This window comes from Catharus ustulatus, chromosome 2 (assembly GCF_009819885.2).
Source record: "Catharus ustulatus isolate bCatUst1 chromosome 2, bCatUst1.pri.v2, whole genome shotgun sequence".
NCBI classification, from domain to species: domain Eukaryota; kingdom Metazoa; phylum Chordata; class Aves; order Passeriformes; family Turdidae; genus Catharus; species Catharus ustulatus.
Window position 1 is genome coordinate 35,002,293 of NC_046222.1, and position 17,429 is coordinate 35,019,721.

General features: G+C 41.6%; 1 long non-coding RNA gene across 1 annotated transcript; it reads right to left on the reverse strand.

Moving 5' to 3' along the window:
- Nucleotides 1-535: 535 nt before the first annotated feature.
- Nucleotides 536-9,900, reverse strand: LOC116992863. The gene is made up of 2 exons (XR_004417123.1): nucleotides 9,049-9,900; nucleotides 536-828 (listed from the first exon to the last, which is right to left on the reverse strand). It is a non-coding gene; the product is annotated as an uncharacterized LOC116992863 (long non-coding RNA).
- Between the last annotated feature and the right edge of the window lie 7,529 nt (nucleotides 9,901-17,429).

Here is a 17,429-nt window from a genome sequence, read left to right on the forward strand (position 1 = left end):
CAAATTCTGTTGCTACTTCTTTGCTTTAAATTAACTTTCAATAAGCAAGGGGGTTTTTTGTTTTGTTTTATTAAAAAAAAAAAAAAGCAGATAAAAATATTTTCTTTTACTTGGAGATAGTTAACTATGCCATTCCTGTTTATTACATGCCAAGAATCTCTGTACCTCTGATGACTCTCAAAAACTGCTTCTTCAGGCTTCTGTGATCACTCCACACATGCCACAGTTCAAAGACTTTAGGTATTGTGTTTGTGCTCTGGAGACTTGATAGGACAAAGAACAGTAGATGCCTTACATAACACCTCATTATCTGTAGCTCCCACACAAACTCTGCTCTTATTTCCTCTTTTAGTCAAAAAGGGAAATAACTAGGATTAAGCATTTTGGAGCAGAGTTCATCTGCTGGTGGCCATCAATATCTTCCTTCATTAGACAAAGCCATACTATATATATATATATTTCGTTATGTGTACTCAGACAAGTTTATTCAGGGTAGATACTAAGTTGTTATAAATGAGCACAATGGGCTATTGGGTCAATTATATATCCAATTTATTAGTACAGAAAAGAGAAAGCAAAGATGCAGCGCTGGGTGACAGGGGAGTCAGTGCTCCTTAACTGTCACACCGTTCGCGGCTCGAATTTCCCTTTTAAGTTCTCGTCTCCCTGTCGAGCCCCTCTTCCGCGAACTCTCCTTCCGGTGCTTTTTGCGCTTGCTCAGCCTGTTGCTCGGGGGCCGCCTCCTTTTTTTTGCTTCTTGGTGGTCGTTGACGAGGGTTCACGATATTCTTCTTCAGTGTTCTCTCCGTAACCTTGGCGCTGCAATATCTACAAGCATTTGTTATCACGCGGGCATAGCAGTTTCTGTTCTTTGCAGTTTCACAAGCACGGCAAAACTGCAAGGGCATAGTTGGGGGGGGAACGCAAGATACGCGGGCATAGCAGTTTCTGTTCTTTGCAGTTTCACAAGCACGGCAAAACTGCAAGGGCATAGTTGGGGGGGAACGCAAGATACGCGGGCATAGCAATTTCTGTTCTTTGCAGTTTCACAAGCACGGCAAAACTGCAAGGACATGGCTAGGGCGATCCCCCGTCTACACACTTTTCCCTAACAGTGAACAAAAGGTCACTCGCTTTTCCTCACAATCCCCCCTTTTTGTTTTTACTCTTTTTGTTCACTGTATCTTACTAGTTCTTTTCTGCTGAGTTCTAAATAATCTTCCATTTCTACCTTATTTAACGGCTCATACTTTGCCCTAATAAGCATTAAATGAGCAGCCTCTAATCTTCTCTTGACTATATTGATAAGTTTGTTAAAGATACAAGGTCCAAAGGTCAATGTTAAAACAAACAGTATTAGTGGTCCTGCTAAGCTAGACAGAAGGGTTGTAAACCAAGGAGAGTGATTGAACCAGGATTCATACCAACTTTGTTGTGCCTCTCGTTCTCTCTTTCTTTGTTCAATTTGTTTCTTTAGCTCTGCCATGGCATCTACTGCTACGCCAGTATGATCTACGTAAGTACAGCACTCTTCTCTTAAGGCTACGCATAGCCCCCCTTGTTGTAGGAACAAAAGATCTAACCCCCTACGGTTTTGTAGTACTACTTCTGATAAGGATCTTACTGATTTTACTAATCCGTTTATAGCTGTATTTATTTTCTGCAAATCTTCATCTACAGAAATTCTCAAATCTTTCATCCCTTGCTGTTGATTAACTAAGGACGCAACACCTGTTCCTACTCCGGCACCTCCTACACTAAGTAAAACTGCCACGGTGAGGGCTGTAAATGGTTCCCTTTTTGTTAAATGATTCTTAGAGGTGATATGTTGTTCATGGACGTAATCTTTAGAATGATATGCTATTCGAGGGAGGATTAGAACTTGAATACAATATTCTGAGGTAATATCGAAACTATTAACTGCTAGACACGGTGTGACTCCCAAGGTGTTACACACCCACTTAGTATTTACGGCAGGGAGGAGCCATTGAGCTGGCTTCTTTGGATCTGGTATAGGTATTACCATCTGGCTTTTGCATAGATGATTCTTGTCTTTAGGGATGTTCCCTACACACCTCCCTTTACCCCTCACTTGAGCTAGAGATATCCCAGGGGTATTGTCTTGTTCCTTTCTCCATAGACACTCTCTGGGGTTTGTTCCATTTACCCACCTGTGTTCGGCAGTAGATCCTATGGCTTCATAAAAGGGTGGTTTTACCATGTAACATAGCCAACATTCTTTCGTTATATTGGGGTATGTATCATTTAGCACCTTAAAGGTGGCTTGCATTACTTTCCAAAGTGTATTATATTCTTGGACAGGCTGATTTTTCTCTGGCCAGTTTTTGGTTTCATTCTTGGTTTCTGTAGCATTTTCTCTCAAGGCTGAGGTGTTTGGAGTCGAGGTGTTTACAATGTTTCTTTGACCTCCCTCTCCTATTACCGGATTAGGTCCTACCGGTTCCGGGTCATGTGGTATTGGTTCTTTCTTTATTAGAATCATTACTCCTTGATCTGTGCCTGGCTGCAATGCCATTAATCCCCAGGTCTTTCCTATTATCCATACTGGATCGTCTGGCCTTGTGACATTCAGGTATATAAATTGACACCATGTATGGTCACCTCCCTTTATGCCCCATGAATAATTGTACCGAGGAGGTTTGCATCCGTGAGGACCTCTCCCTATCTTTAAGTACTGATCGGGCGGGCCGCCTGGATGAAAACCAAGGGCTAATGTTTCACAACCCCAATATGCACAGAAGTTGTAACCAGGGTAATTGCAATAAGGTTTCCCTGGGTTAAAGGCTGGGCACATATAGACGGCCTTGTACTTGTTTGCTGTCATCCTGTACCTGAAGGTTACTAATTCTGTAAGGCTGACTTGGAACGATGGAGACCCTGCTGTTATGACTGTTCTAACCACCCTTGAATCTTCCCATTTTATCAAAGACCATTTAAAAGGTTCATGACTACTTTCTACTCCCTTTATCAATTTCATCACAATTATTAAATGCATTATTAGAATCAGGTGATGTCTAGTGCAAGTGATGTGGACAAAGCAAACTCTTTTTCTAGTCCCTTTTACCCTATTATTTCCAAGCCTCCGGTCATCATAGGTTGTAGACATCTTTTTGGTTGTTTCTATGTGAGATTCCTTATCCCCACCTTTTACCCTTCTGCCTCGCTCGCCAGTTAGGTTGCTGCTAACTGCGAGGTTTACCATCTTCACGGCAGCAAGGATATTCTTCAGGGGCGGAACTCACTCCTCTTTTCCACTTTCTTCTTTTGGAATGCCAATTTTTATCTTTCAATGGTGGAATGTCACACCTGAGTTCTCTTACTTGTTTGCGACACTCGACTGACACAATGTCTGTTTTGAATGGTCCAGGAGGCTCGTTGGGGTGATAGCAATATAAGTTAGGGTTTACCCCCTTTGAAAATATCTGCCACCAGAGTGGAGATCCCACTTTCAGCTCTCGAGCTGCCACTTTTTGGTTTAAAACCGAAGCAGTCAGCTCGCGCTGTCCCTCCCAACAGGGCTGACACACACTTTTAGGAGCCCTCCCTTTCTTGCAGTGGACCCACCACAATTCTTTACAAATTTTACAACAGAAACATGCAAACGGGTAGCAATTACAGTCTAGCCAGCTACACACTACTCTGATATCGTCATGCTCTGCATGCCCTTCTCCATTATACAACTGACCACAGTGCTCTAACCTCACAGGTCTATAGTATGGTTGCTGGGCAAGTTTCTCTAAACTTTTACAATATCCCGGCGCTTCAGAAGTCCCAATCAATTCTTTTTGTAATACCCAATTATCCCCCACCCAAATGTCCTCTTTGTCCATTTACTTCCCTGGGGTCAGGGTGAAGTTCCTTTTTAGGGAGCTTTAGATCACCAGGATCACCAGTTGTTCCTTTGACTTCCCAGCGGGGGTTATTTTAGTTGGAGAACCTGGACGGGTCTACTGGTCCTTTTATTCGGCTGGCATGCGTCCACCCTTTCTCTGCTGTTCGTATCGCGGTGTCTGTTGTAAGTAGCACTAGGTATGGTCCTTCCCACTTTGGTGTCAACGGGTTTTCTTTCCAGCTCCGGACTAGAACCCAATCTCCCGGTTGTACCTGGTGTAACACAAGATCTAGAGGTGGTCTCTGAGCCCACATTCCTTTTTCCCATAGTTGTTTTTTAAATTTCATTAACGTTACTAAGTATTTATTAAGATGCTGATCATTAATGTTAGGGTGGGTCTGGACTTTCTCCAGGTTGTACGGCATTCCATACAGCATTTCAAATGGGGACAATCCCACATCTGCTCGCGGCTGAGTCCTAATATTTAGTAAGGCCAACGGAATGCATTTTACCCATGATAATTTAGTCTCTAGTACTAATTTGGTCAACTGTTTTTTTATTTCCCCGTTCATTCTTTCTACTCTTCCTGAGCTTTGTGGATGATAGGGGGTATGTTTTTCCCATTTAATTCCTAATGCCTCTGCCAATTCTTGTGTCACTTTTGATGTAAAGTGCGGACCCTTGTCCGAGTCAATAGTCTCAGGCACCCCATATCTAGGTACTATTTCCTCAAGCAAAGTCTTTACTACCGTTTGAGCTGTTTCCCTAACCGTCGGAAATGCTTCTACATAATGGGTGAGATGATCTACTATTACTAAAAGATATTTAATTCGTCCTACTTTGGGTAGCTCTGTAAAATCTATCTGCAGACTTGCAAATGGTCTTTTTGCCAACGGCCGTCCCCCTGGAGGTAGTTTTCTTAGGTTGCTACGATTGACTCGTAGGCAGGTAGGACAGTTTTTTGTAACATATTTAGCTATATCCAGTAGCCCAATGCTCATGAATTTAGTTGCGAAATGGTCGACTAACCCCTGGGCCCCCCAGTGTGTTCCTGGTCGAGTATGTGTTCCTTGATGTAACTTATACAACATTCGTTGGGCTACTGCCTTGGGCAATACTTCTCGCCCATCCTCTGTCATCCACTTCCCCCTATCTTCTTTTACCCCCATTCTCTTTAATTTTTCTTTCTCTTCACTAGTAAATATAAGTTCTACATCTTCCTTTTCTGGTGCTTCTCTAACCTGTGGCTTTTCTTTTAAGACCATCTCCCTTACTGCTGCCCGTTTGGCTTCTTGATCAGCAGCATTATTTCCCCTGGTTTTAAAGTCTATTCCTGGCTGATGTCCTTTTAAGTGAACCACTGCTATTTTCTTTGGTCCCCTTAAGGCTTGTAATACTTTCACTATAAGCTTTTGATGAATCAATCCTTTTCCCTGTGAATTTATCAGTCCTCTTTCTTCCCATAATTTTCCAAAGGTATGTACCACCCCGAACCCATACTTGGAATCAGTATATATCGTCCCTTCCTTTCCCTTTAGGAGTGTCAAGGCCCGAAGTATAGCATACAATTCACACGCTTGGGCTGACCATGACTTGTCTAAAGCTCCTGATTCTATTACTCGTAAATCAGTTCCTCCTATAATAGCATACCCAGATTTTCTTTCCCCTTCTACTATTCTAGAGGATCCATCCACAAACAGTCTTTCTCCTTCATCTAACTCTTCTTCTTCCAAGTCAGGCCTAATCTTAGTTTGTTCTTCTATAGTAGCTAGACAGTCATGGGTTAAAGGTCCCTGTTCCATTTCTCCATACAGGAAGGCAGCTGGGTTTTGCAGAGTGGTGGTTTCTAGGGTAAAGTCTGGTGCTTCTAACAGAATTCCTTCATATTTTAGGAGCCTGGCATCTGATATCCATTTATCTGCCTTTTGTTGCATTACCCCCCGAATATTATGAGGGGACAATACCTTCAGACTACTATTAAAAGTGATTTTCCTAGCTTCCTCTACCAACAATGCACATCCGGCTAACATCTGCAGACATGTGGGCCAGCCTCTACTTACAGGGTCTAAAATTTTTGATAAAAATGCCACGGGTTTCTTTTTCCCTGCCCAGTCCTGGGTAAGTACCCCAAATGCAATTCCTTCTTCTATATTTACAAACAAAAAGAATGGCCTCTTTAAATCTGGAAGGCTCAGAACCGGAGCATGAACTAGACTCTTTTTTAGTTCCTCCAATTTATTTGTGTCTTCCTGGGTCCACTTCATTAACCCTTCTTGTGTTAGCTTTTGATACAAAAATCTAGCTTTACTACTATAGTTCTCAATCCATTGTCTACAATACCCTGTGAGGCCCAAGATCTGCCGAATCTGTTTTTTATTCTTTGGTATTGGTAGCGATAGAATAGCTTGAATTCTTTCTGGGTCTATCTTCTTTTCACCCTTTTTTAAATAATGCCCTAGGTATTTTACTTCTTCCTCCACAAACTGCAATTTAGCTCTTGAAACCTTTAGGCCCTTAAGTCCTAGAAAATTTAGGAGCTTTATACTCTCCCTTCTTACTTCTTCCTCTTCTTTCCCTGCTAACAGCAAGTCATCAACATATTGCACCAGGGTTACCCCAGGGCTTATCTGATAATCTGTTAAAATTTGCTCTAACGCTTGCCCAAACAAGTTTGGGGATTCGGTAAATCCTTGGGGTAGCACTGTCCATCTAAGCTGTTGTTTCCTTCCAGTGTCCGGATCTTCCCACTCAAAGGCAAAGTAGTCCCTGCTAGACTCATCAAGAGGACAAGCCCAAAAGGCGTCTTTCAAGTCTATCACGCTGTACCACAAATCGTTTGGGCTTAATTTACTCAACAACGTGTATGGATTTGCTACCACAGGGAATCTGGCTATAGTTCTCTTGTTTATTTCTCTTAAGTCATGTACTAAGCGATATGACCCATCCGCTTTTTTGACTGGGAGGATTGGTGTATTATATGGTGACATGCAAGGTTCTAACAATCCCCGGCTTAACAGTCTGTCTACTTCAGGTTTCAACCCTTTCCTTCCCTCCAGGGACATAGGATATTGCTTTATTCTTACAGGAATTTCAGGGTTTTTGATTTTGACCTTAAAGGGAGAAATCTTTAACTGCCCCACGCTTCCGGGGTTATACCATACTTCTGGATTTATTTCTTTTTCATCCTCTTGTCTCAGGGGACAGAGTCTAATCTGTATTTCTTTTTCCACTACTTCTATTTGTATACCCAATTCTATAATCATGTCCCTACCCAGTAAATTATAATCTGATTCTGGAACTAGCAAAAAGTCTCCTAACCCTAATTTAGATTCTGATTCTACCATTACCCCTTTTATTATTTTCACATCAAAGGGTTCTCCTTTCGCCCCAATCACTGTTGCGGTGTCCCTAGACAGGGTACAACCTTTAGGTAAAGACTGGAGCGTTGATCTTTCTGCACCAGTGTCGACCAGGAAGGTAATCTCCTGACCTTGGGGACCCACTTTTAACTTTATCAAGGGCTCTTTCTGATGTTTTCGGGTCCCCAATAGATAGAGCCCCTGACCCCCCTAGTCCTCTTTAAACTCCTTCTCATCTCTAATCCGAACGCGACATTCCCTCCTAAAATGCCCTTTTTTTTTACAGTAAAAGCACACCTTTGAATCCTGTCTCTCTCTCTTCTCCGGACCCTGAACTTCAACCGATTTTCGCTCAAATTGCTTCGGTCTCTCCTCTTGCTTCCTGCTCTCTCGCACAGCAGCTACCATCATTCTAACTTGGCGTTTATCCTTTTCGTTTTCCCTTCGCACATAAACCTGATGTGCTTCCCTTAATAGTTCATCCAGCCCCCTATCTTGCCAATCCTCTAATTTTTGCAGCTTCCTTCTGATGTCATCCCAGGATTTTGAAACAAAATGTACTTTCAGTACTGCTTGCCCCACCTGATCGTTCGGATTCAGTCCCGAATAAAGTTGAAAGTTTTTTCGCAATCTTTCTAACCACTCTGCAGGGGCTTCATCTTTCTTTTGTCTTTCATTAAAGGCCCTATTAAAGTTCTGGGCCCGCGGGACTGATTCCCTAATCCCTTGCACAATTATTGTCCTAAGGTCTTGCATATGGGCTCTATGTGCTGGATCTTGATGGTCCCAATTGGGGTTTTGTAAAGGCCACTTGATATCTGCTGCTGGCCCTTGTCTATGTTGTTCGTCCCAAATACGCATGCCTTCTCTCCTTATCATATTCCTTTCCTCAGCCGTAAACAAGATGTTTAATATGGACTGCAATTCTTCCCAAGTATACATATTTGGCCCTAAAAACTGATCTACCCTCTCTGCCACCCCCAGCGGGTCTTCTATTAGACGTCCCATTTCCTTCTTAAAATCCCTGACATCCGCTGAGCTGAGAGGTACTGATATGAACCCTATACCCGGCTGGGGGCCTCCCATCGGCATTTCCCTCAGTGGGTATAGTCCCTTCCGAGCCCTGCTGCGGGTAACTGGTCCCGCATGTTCTGATTGGTCGGAATTCGAATCCTCCTCCGGGGGTGCACTTGGGTCAGCAGGCTCAGGTACTTGGGGTGGGAGTACATATGGAGGGGGGGCTATTAAAGCTTCCTCCTGTCGATTTCCCTTTTTCTTACCCCTATTCTCCTTTGATTTCTCTGTTAATTTAAAAATGAACACCTCTGGTCGTTCTACCCAGACCTTTGCATAATCACTTTCTTCTGCACAAGAAGGGGTCTTGGTGTTCACCCAAATATTCAGTTTTTGCTTCACCCAATCCTCTGAGGACCCATATACGGGCCAAAACACATTTTTTGAAATTTCCTTCCCACCCCATACTTCCACGCAGTAGTGTATCATTTTAACCTTATCTTTTCCCTGTGTGCCTAAAAAATGCTCCCAGTTATCCAGTAGAAATCCTAAGGGACTTTCTCTGGGTATGGGCGGAAGCCTGATGCTCATAGGGGACTTACTCTTCCCCTGTCCCATTCTTCCGGAGTGCCTCCAATCACACAGACAACTCCCGCTTCCCCTAGTTCGTGGCCCAAGCCCTCGCGGGTCTGTGGGAACCGCACTACTGAAGGGTCCGCTCTCGCTTGGGGGTATCTGGCTGCCAGCCCCCCTCTCGTCCACACACCACACAGTCGCACTCCGGGATCCCACCCCCGCCCGGACGGCTCCCGTAATACTTACGCGTCCTGCGTCTTCGTCCGGACCTTGTGCACAAGCTTTTAAAGGGGTACGCCGGCCCTCGAATCCCCCTTTGCTTTCTCCTTTCTTTAATTTTAGGATCGTCAGTCGGGATTGGGGTGAAGTCCAAGCCCGGGGGCCACCGAGTCGGTGGGGCGCCCCCCCCCTTAGGCGAGGAATTCCCCTCAAATTCCCGATCCGAGTCACGGCACCAAGTTGTTATAAATGAGCACAATGGGCTATTGGGTCAATTATATATCCAATTTATTAGTACAGAAAAGAGAAAGCAAAGATGCAGCGCTGGGTGACAGGGGAGTCAGTGCTCCTTAACTGTCACACCGTTCGCGGCTCGAATTTCCTTTTTAAGTTCTCGTCTCCCTGTCGAGCCCCCCCTTCCGCGAACTCTCCTTCCGGTGCTTTTTGCGCTTGCTCAGCCTGTTGCTCGGGGGCCGCTCCCCCTTTTTTTTGCTTCTTGGTGGTCGTTGACGAGGGTTCACGATATTCTTCTTCAGTGTTCTCTCCGTAACCTTGGCGCTGCAATATCTACAAGCATTTATTATCACGCGGGCATAGCAGTTTCTGTTCTTTGCAGTTTCACAAGCACGGCAAAACTGCAAGGGCATAGTTGGGGGGGAACGCAAGATACGCGGGCATAGCAGTTTCTGTTCTTTGCAGTTTCACAAGCACGGCAAAACTGCAAGGGCATAGTTGGGGGGGGAACGCAAGATACGCGGGCATAGCAGTTTCTGTTCTTTGCAGTTTCACAAGCACGGCAAAACTGCAAGGACATGGCTAGGGCGATCCCCCGTCTACACACTTTTCCCTAATAGTGAACAAAAGGTCACTCGCTTTTCCTCACAAGTATATTTTTGCAGTTGGCACAATGGTGGAACCCCACTAACCGATGCTATAGCTTTTATCTGCACCTGAAGAAATAAAAGAGAAAAATATAATGGCATGTGGAACAAGACTGACAGTACTGTGTTATTAAGACAGCCTAGCACTACTCTTTAGAAGAATCCGTTTCTCATAGGTTATAACTATCTTAGATTTGTCAAACTTTTTGTATTTATTATGGCTTTATTTCTTCTGCATGCAGGTGTATTTTGTGGAGGTGCAGAATCCTTTGGGACTTGCTCAGGCATCTGGCACTACCAACCAATGACTGGATTCTGTATCACTTGTTTCCCCACACAATGGCTAAGCTCAGGAGCACTTCTCTTGTAATGTCTTCCCATTATTCCTCTCCTCTTCCTTTACGTGCGCAGTCTTGGTACATGACACTCTCTTAATGAACTGTAATATTTCAAGGGAGCCCTATCCATTCCTATACACTGAATAAAGGAGGAATCTTTGGGAGAAAAATATCATTGTTGTACAAGAATGAATAGAGAAAAGAAGACAAAATTAATTGACCAAGCAACCTTATTCAATATCCTAACTTCTGAGAGCTTGATATGTCGATCTCAGTACTATTTTTGCAGGCATTATATGCACCCTATTTTATATAAGTCTGATTCAATGGTGCCTGAGCCACAAACTAAAAGAAGATGGAGGTCAATCAACTTCATATATTTTAGATCAATTAAGCCACACTATTTTCCAATAATAGAGGATGAATACTAGATACATTTATGTTTTCATGTCGTATTTTTCTTTGTAACACCAAAAGCAAAATAATATAATTTGAGAAATATTTTTACATTTCATGTGGCTGTGAAAAAGTTCAATTTATTTATGCTTGGTGTTAATCATGAAATGGAATATAGTCGTATTACTCTAATTAGTGGTATTCTGTCATCAAACTTTTCAGTTATTGCTCTATTTTTGCAGTAATACTGTCTATAAGTGTGGTTTCTGATAGGCAAAGATAAACTATAAAGGGTGTGGGAGAAAAATCAATGAAATAAATATTTACAGAGGATTAAGGTCTGTAAATTATACATCTCCTAAAGAACATAACTTTCCTGTCAAGCATCCTATTGATTTTCTTGGGCTCTTTAACCCTTCTTCCTCTCTGGTGAAAATATTTTCATGAGAAATAGAATATTGCTAAGTTTCAGAGATAACTAACCTCTCAGACTACAGCCTTCTTTGGCTCTTTATGGCTATCAAGGGGAGCATGGAAACATGCAAAAAAAAAGTAGTACTGGCAATACATGTACTTATCTGAGTACTTCAAGGGTATTCAGTATCAGTATACCAGTATTACTGATCTCCCACCCGAGTACCAAACTTTTTGTATAACTTTTCGTATTAGTTTTTGTATAACTAATAAGATACATGGTGCATGTTTTGGAGAACGTGAGAAAGTTAGTTCTGAAGAACATTTACAGATGTGAAAAACTCCCAAAGGGTCTCACTGTTATATCACAGAATAAATTTGAAATGGGAATACTTCTGGCACACGAGGAGCCCTTAAAATGTCAACTGCCCAAAATTATCCCACTAGTAATAATATAATAAATTAATATAAATTAATATACTATTATATAATATAATTAATATAATAAATATAATATAATTAATATAATTAATATAATATAATAATATTATATATATCAGCTATTACATATATCAGCTTCCAGGGTCAGGTCCTTGAATCTGGCCAATAGCAGACACTTACAGATGAGTAAGAATACAGTGAATGTACATTGTACTTTTTAAAATTCCCCTCACCTGCCTGTGAGCTTCTTCAACCAAATTTAATTTCAACATATTAAGTAACACTCAAAGCATTTCTCTTTCATGGACTTGTGCAATTTTTCCTTGCATCAACTTAAATTTACATCAGTCATTATATTCCCGGCAAGGATTGATGAAAGACTCTGGAAAAGAGAGCATGGGAAGATTTGTGGTCTAGAAGTCCTCATCCATAGAGAAAGATAAGAGCGTTTGTACTGTTTGCACAAAGACCCACCTCTTTCTACATGTGTTGAACCTGGTTCACTAAATTCATTGAATTACCCCTTTTGTTAGAAGAAAGAATGAACAATCAGTTTATACCTCTACAATTTTTGCTAGGAGCTTTTCATCATTCATGTGCTTCTCTATCACATCCTCCTCTTCAGTTATTCCTGTTCCCAGATGAGTCTTGGATAATTTCACTGTTACTTATACATAAGTCATTCCATACCTCCCAACATCCTCACTCAAAATCTTATACATTCTTCTAAGTCCAGGTAGATTCCACAGAACTGGCTAGATACTGGCTATTGTCATGGGAAATATATTTGAGTGTGGTTACCCATGTCTACCTCAAAAGACACACCTTTGTTGGAGGCAGTGAGTAGGGGGCCTCTCTGAATTGTTCAGAGAGAAATGGTACCCTTTCAGAATGTCATTTTTAGTCATGAAGGTAGAAATTGTGTTACATGATCCAATTTTAGTATACTAGCAATAAATCAACTTTCAATGTACAGTAATTTCACGAATACAAGCCGCACCATTTTGACTAAAATTTTGCTCCCACACCGGAAATGCGGCTTATACTCAGGAGCGGCTAATAAGTGAATAATTTTCTGACATTTACAACCTCAGAAGTGCCAGCCAGAGTGCCGAGCCGAGCACCTGCCAGTAAAAGCCGGCATTTCGCGATTGTTACAAATTGTTACTCTGTTGCGCCGCAGGTGGAGCCTGGCTCCCTGCAGGCAGCACGGGGGGCGGGGAGAGAGGCAGGAGAGCTCTCTTCTTCCCTCCTCTGCTGCAGCCCGGGGGAGAGACAGGGGGGCCCCATGCCTCCATTGCCGTGGCCCAGGGGGAAGGCGGGGTGCTCCGTCCCTGCCTGCCTCCGCTGCGGCGGGAGCGGGGGTTCTCCGTCCCTGCCTGCCACCACGGGGCAGCGCCGGGCCAGGGCGAACGAGCCCAGAGGTGGCGGCTGACCCCGAGCGGCCCCGCCGAGCGGCAGTGCCGAGCTGGGCCACCTGGCCCTGTCAGCAGCCCCGAGCGGGCCGAGCCTGCACAGCCCGAGCCGAGCCAGTAAACCCCGCCATGCCATGGTTCTGTTACTAATTGGCAACTTTGTTGCACGCGGGTCCTCGCTGCGAACGACAGAGCGGCTTATACTCAGGTGTGGCTTATTTATGGACAAAGAACGAAATGTTTGCCAACACCCAGAGATGTGGCTTATAGTCCGTGCGGCTTGTATTTGTGAAATTACTGTATTCTAAAATTGGATAAAGCAACCCTAGAAAAATACTGTGAAAAACTTTGGAGAAAGTGTTTTCTTTCCTCACTACCACCTCCTTTCCCTTTGGAGTCTCACTGTTAGCCTATAGCTCCATTTCCTGATTATCATTTGGAAAAGTCAGCTAAAACACTTGGAACAGAGCCTTGCACTATATAAAACTGGAAGCTGTGTGTGCTCATTTTCAATTACTGTGAAATTTCCTTGTCTGACCTTGTATCAAACAGAACGTGTCTGGGTAAGTGAGAGGTCTAAGCTCTTTACAGTCAATTGATACAGCTGCTTGTTTCCAAAGGGGGCGTCACTGTATCTAGTCCAGGAGTGATTATATCTACAAGGTCAGCACAACACAGTTTTGCAAGGTGCCAAAATCCATGTATGGACAGTTTATGCCTCCATTCATACCTTCTTTTCTACCAGTGAGACTCCAGAAACTAATCAATAAATCCCTATGATCAGTGATATCTAAGCACATCTTTGATATTTGTTTTAAGTTAGACTTCCTTAACCAGTGTTTTGAGGTGCCAGAAGCCAGAGAGCCACACCAGCGGAGTGCTAAGTTGGATCTAAAGCCCTGCTTAGAATTGCTATCCTATTTACTATTGTTTTTAAGCTTCCACTTCAGAGGTTTGGTTTCAGACAGGGTTAAGTTACACCTGCTTGCCAACAGGTGAGGTAACATCACCCATCCCTAAATTTCTTTCTCAATTTAATAATATAAACAGGAAACTCACCCCAGACCAATTCACCAGAAGCTAATCTATACATCAGCAGAAAAGCTGGGAGCTGATTTGTATTTTTCATATCCCAAAGAAAAAGCGGGAAACAAGCCTAAGTATTTTGTGCAAATTCATATTTGTAGTTTTACTTTTTATTCTGTACTGGAACTAGAATTGGCACTCTGCTTGTCCCCAGCTGCTATGCAGAGTACATGTGCTCTATCAGTATGAAGGTTGATATGAGCTGCTTTTTATTTCTTCTTGTAATAGGAGGAAATCTAACTTCATTAGTTACATGAAGATCCACAGGAAAGGTAGAAATCAGTACTTTAAATTCAGATGTGTCTGTGAAATTATGAGCCCAGTAGGGGGGGTAAACTGCACACCAACATATTGCATACTCATGACTTCCCCAAAGAATATAAACTACTCCTGGTCAAATTCAGAGAGTCATAGAATCATAGAATGACTCAGAAGGGATCTTAAATATCATCAAGTTCCTGTTCCCCTCCCTTTCACTAGACCATTCCAGTCCCTTGCAGAGACTTTAGCACACCTTCGACCGCTAACTCCACACACACTCAGGACCTCCCAAAAATGTCCTCTGTTTATCTGTAGTGGGGCACTGACATTCGTGCTTCCATTTTTGATAAAATTTTGGTCTAGTAAATGTGTCATTCTTCAGGTCTGGATCCATCCTTTTTTTCTCTAACTAAAACAAACTGCAGCACATGGGAGAGGATGAAGTCCCCTCCTTTGTGTGAGCAGCCTGTCCCTATGTCAAGTTTACAGATATCCCTTAGCCAATGAATCTGCATATGCCCACTATTTACTTGGGCAATACATGACTGAAATTTAATGGAGCTGTTAATGTGTACCAGAGAAAGAATAAAATCTTCTTTCCAGTTAGGCTCACAGCAAAAAAGTGTTCATATTCAGGTTCAGTAGCTAATTAATAGCAGAATATATTTAAATACAGTAAGTTGTTGTACATGCTTTGGAATTCAATGAAGCTTAATAAACAAAATCAGGCTCTTTTATGTAAACTAATCACTTATGGTTAAGCTCTCTTCATAACATCTTCACTGCATTGTTCCACAGACAATAAATTGCTCCTTTCAGTGTAGACAATATTTCTCATCTCTCACATATCATAAATCTTATTTTCTTCTCATTCTGCCAGTTTTATTTTAAACAATTGTACTCAAGTGTGCACCACAATTCACATGCCATATATTACCTCCTATCAACAGCTGCTTCCTACCTTCCAGTTTCAGTTTCATATTTATGTATCTTGTCAGCTGGGAAAACAAATGCTTAGAAATCTCTTCCACACTAAGAGCAGAAGATTATATTGGATAATGCTGTCAGTAATACCTTGGGATATTTGACATGATTTTTATTGACCAACACCAGCACAGTTGCTAATGATTTTGATAACTAATATTAGATCACATTTCTGAGGTCTAAGGAAACATCTTTACACATTATTACACAGTGTTTACTTTGAAATACTGTAATCACTGCTAAAGGCAGTCTGTTACATACTGAGATGTTTTTATTGGTGTATGATGGAATGTTGGTGTTTCTTATTTGAGTTTCCCTGCTGATTAAAATTCTGTATAGTTTGATATTGACCTGAACAACATCTAGAAAATTATTTAGACTTACAGAAAAGAGCTTCCATTTAAGGACCTAGCAGGCTTTAGGGATCACTAGGGAAAAAAAAAAGTAAAAGACTCCACCTCATAGTTGTTCAGAATTATTTTTCAAAAGACTGCAATTCTCTGTGACATGCATGGAAAAATTACTAAGCCTTCAAAACTAGGGAGCAGCCATGCTCATAGTACAGTTATGAAAGAGAAGTCAAGAACTCACTTTTCTTGACTAATGCTCCTCTAATAACAAAAAATGCTCTCCTCGATGCAAGGAAGCAGTACCTTAGTGGTTAATGCCTTGGAGAGGTTTCACTATTTTTGTGTGTGTTGTACATGGGCTATAAGGCATAAGCAAGATCATGAGGCAGAAAGGTAGGCAGATTGTTTTATTATATCTGCTGAGTTTGTAATCTCACCATAGCAGGCTATCAGCTTGATCAAATTGTTTCCCTTCATAAACTCATACTGATTTCTTCAAACCACCTTCTTGTCTTTAATGTGTTTGGAACCAGTTATCAGTTCATTCGGCTTTATTTCAATGGTGCATTTTTCTTACATGGTCCCACGCTACAGAAAAATAACCTGTGCCGGAATCAGTGTCTGTTTGCTGAAACCTGATCTAAATATACAGGAAAATCCAGCTTTTGTACAGCTTTTCATCATACAAAACAAACTTCGGTTTGGTTTGGGTTTTTCTGAGGAGTTGGGGATTGAGCAATAAATAGAAAAGGAAAAATATACAGATCTAATCAGGCAAGTCAGCAGTCAACTGACAGCCACATTTTCAGTGTCCATCTTTTGCCTTACTTGACAGTTACTTTCTGCTTTTCAAAGTTTCATAATCTAGTAGAATAGGAATTGAAACTGTGACATTTAGTATCAAACAGTTCTATGGGGACCTACAAGTAAAATTCTCATCTTGTTAACCAGCAGAGAATTTGCATGAAAAACATCTGGTCATTCTTTTTCTACGAATTTCTGCTTGATGGAAATCAGGACTGTAAACAGGCAGATGCCAGGAAAATGATTGTGACTTCATTTGGACCTAAATGCTATTTGCTCTTCACAATTACTCTTTAAATAGTATGACATTTTTATATAAAAATGTAGTTTGCATCAAACTGGGAATAAATTTTATGATCCCACACTTCCACTGAAGTGAAGAATGCTCTGTAGCTCACTATTTCTGGTACTTTTAAGTATCACCTTGTAACTGCTTTAGCAATCAATATATCTCTTAAATGTCTGCCAGATTAGTGAATTTAATCATCTGATAGGTCTTTAACACCTCTCTTGGACAAAGATAGAAAACTGGTCCAAACAACTGTAGATTAGAAGCACCTGACAATGTATTGCTGTAGTTGAAATGGTGTTTCTTTGAAGTTTGAATACTTCTTCCTTTGACTACACATCAAACACTAATTTATTGTTTGAAAGTTTGCTATTAAAACTCTGTATTTTCAGTCATGAAATGATGAGTGATAAAACACTGATACTACTCTTCTGAAAGAACTTTTATTAAAAATTGAACATATGACATCACTGATGGAGTTTCCTGCCCTTACCAATCCTCGTATTAAGTCCAACAATAGCCAAATTTCTGCCTGATATTATATGACTATTCAATGATTTTTTTCTTTCATTTATGTAAAAAGAAGGCTAATCTCTATTTAAATGTTTAAATGATGATGAATGGACAATCTCTTGCAATTACACCTTCCCATTTTTATTTACTGTCACTATTGGTTTTTTCCAGTGTGATTGTTTTCAGCTCTAGTTTCAGGTCATTGGAATTGAGAAGCTACTCAAGTTATTTCTAAG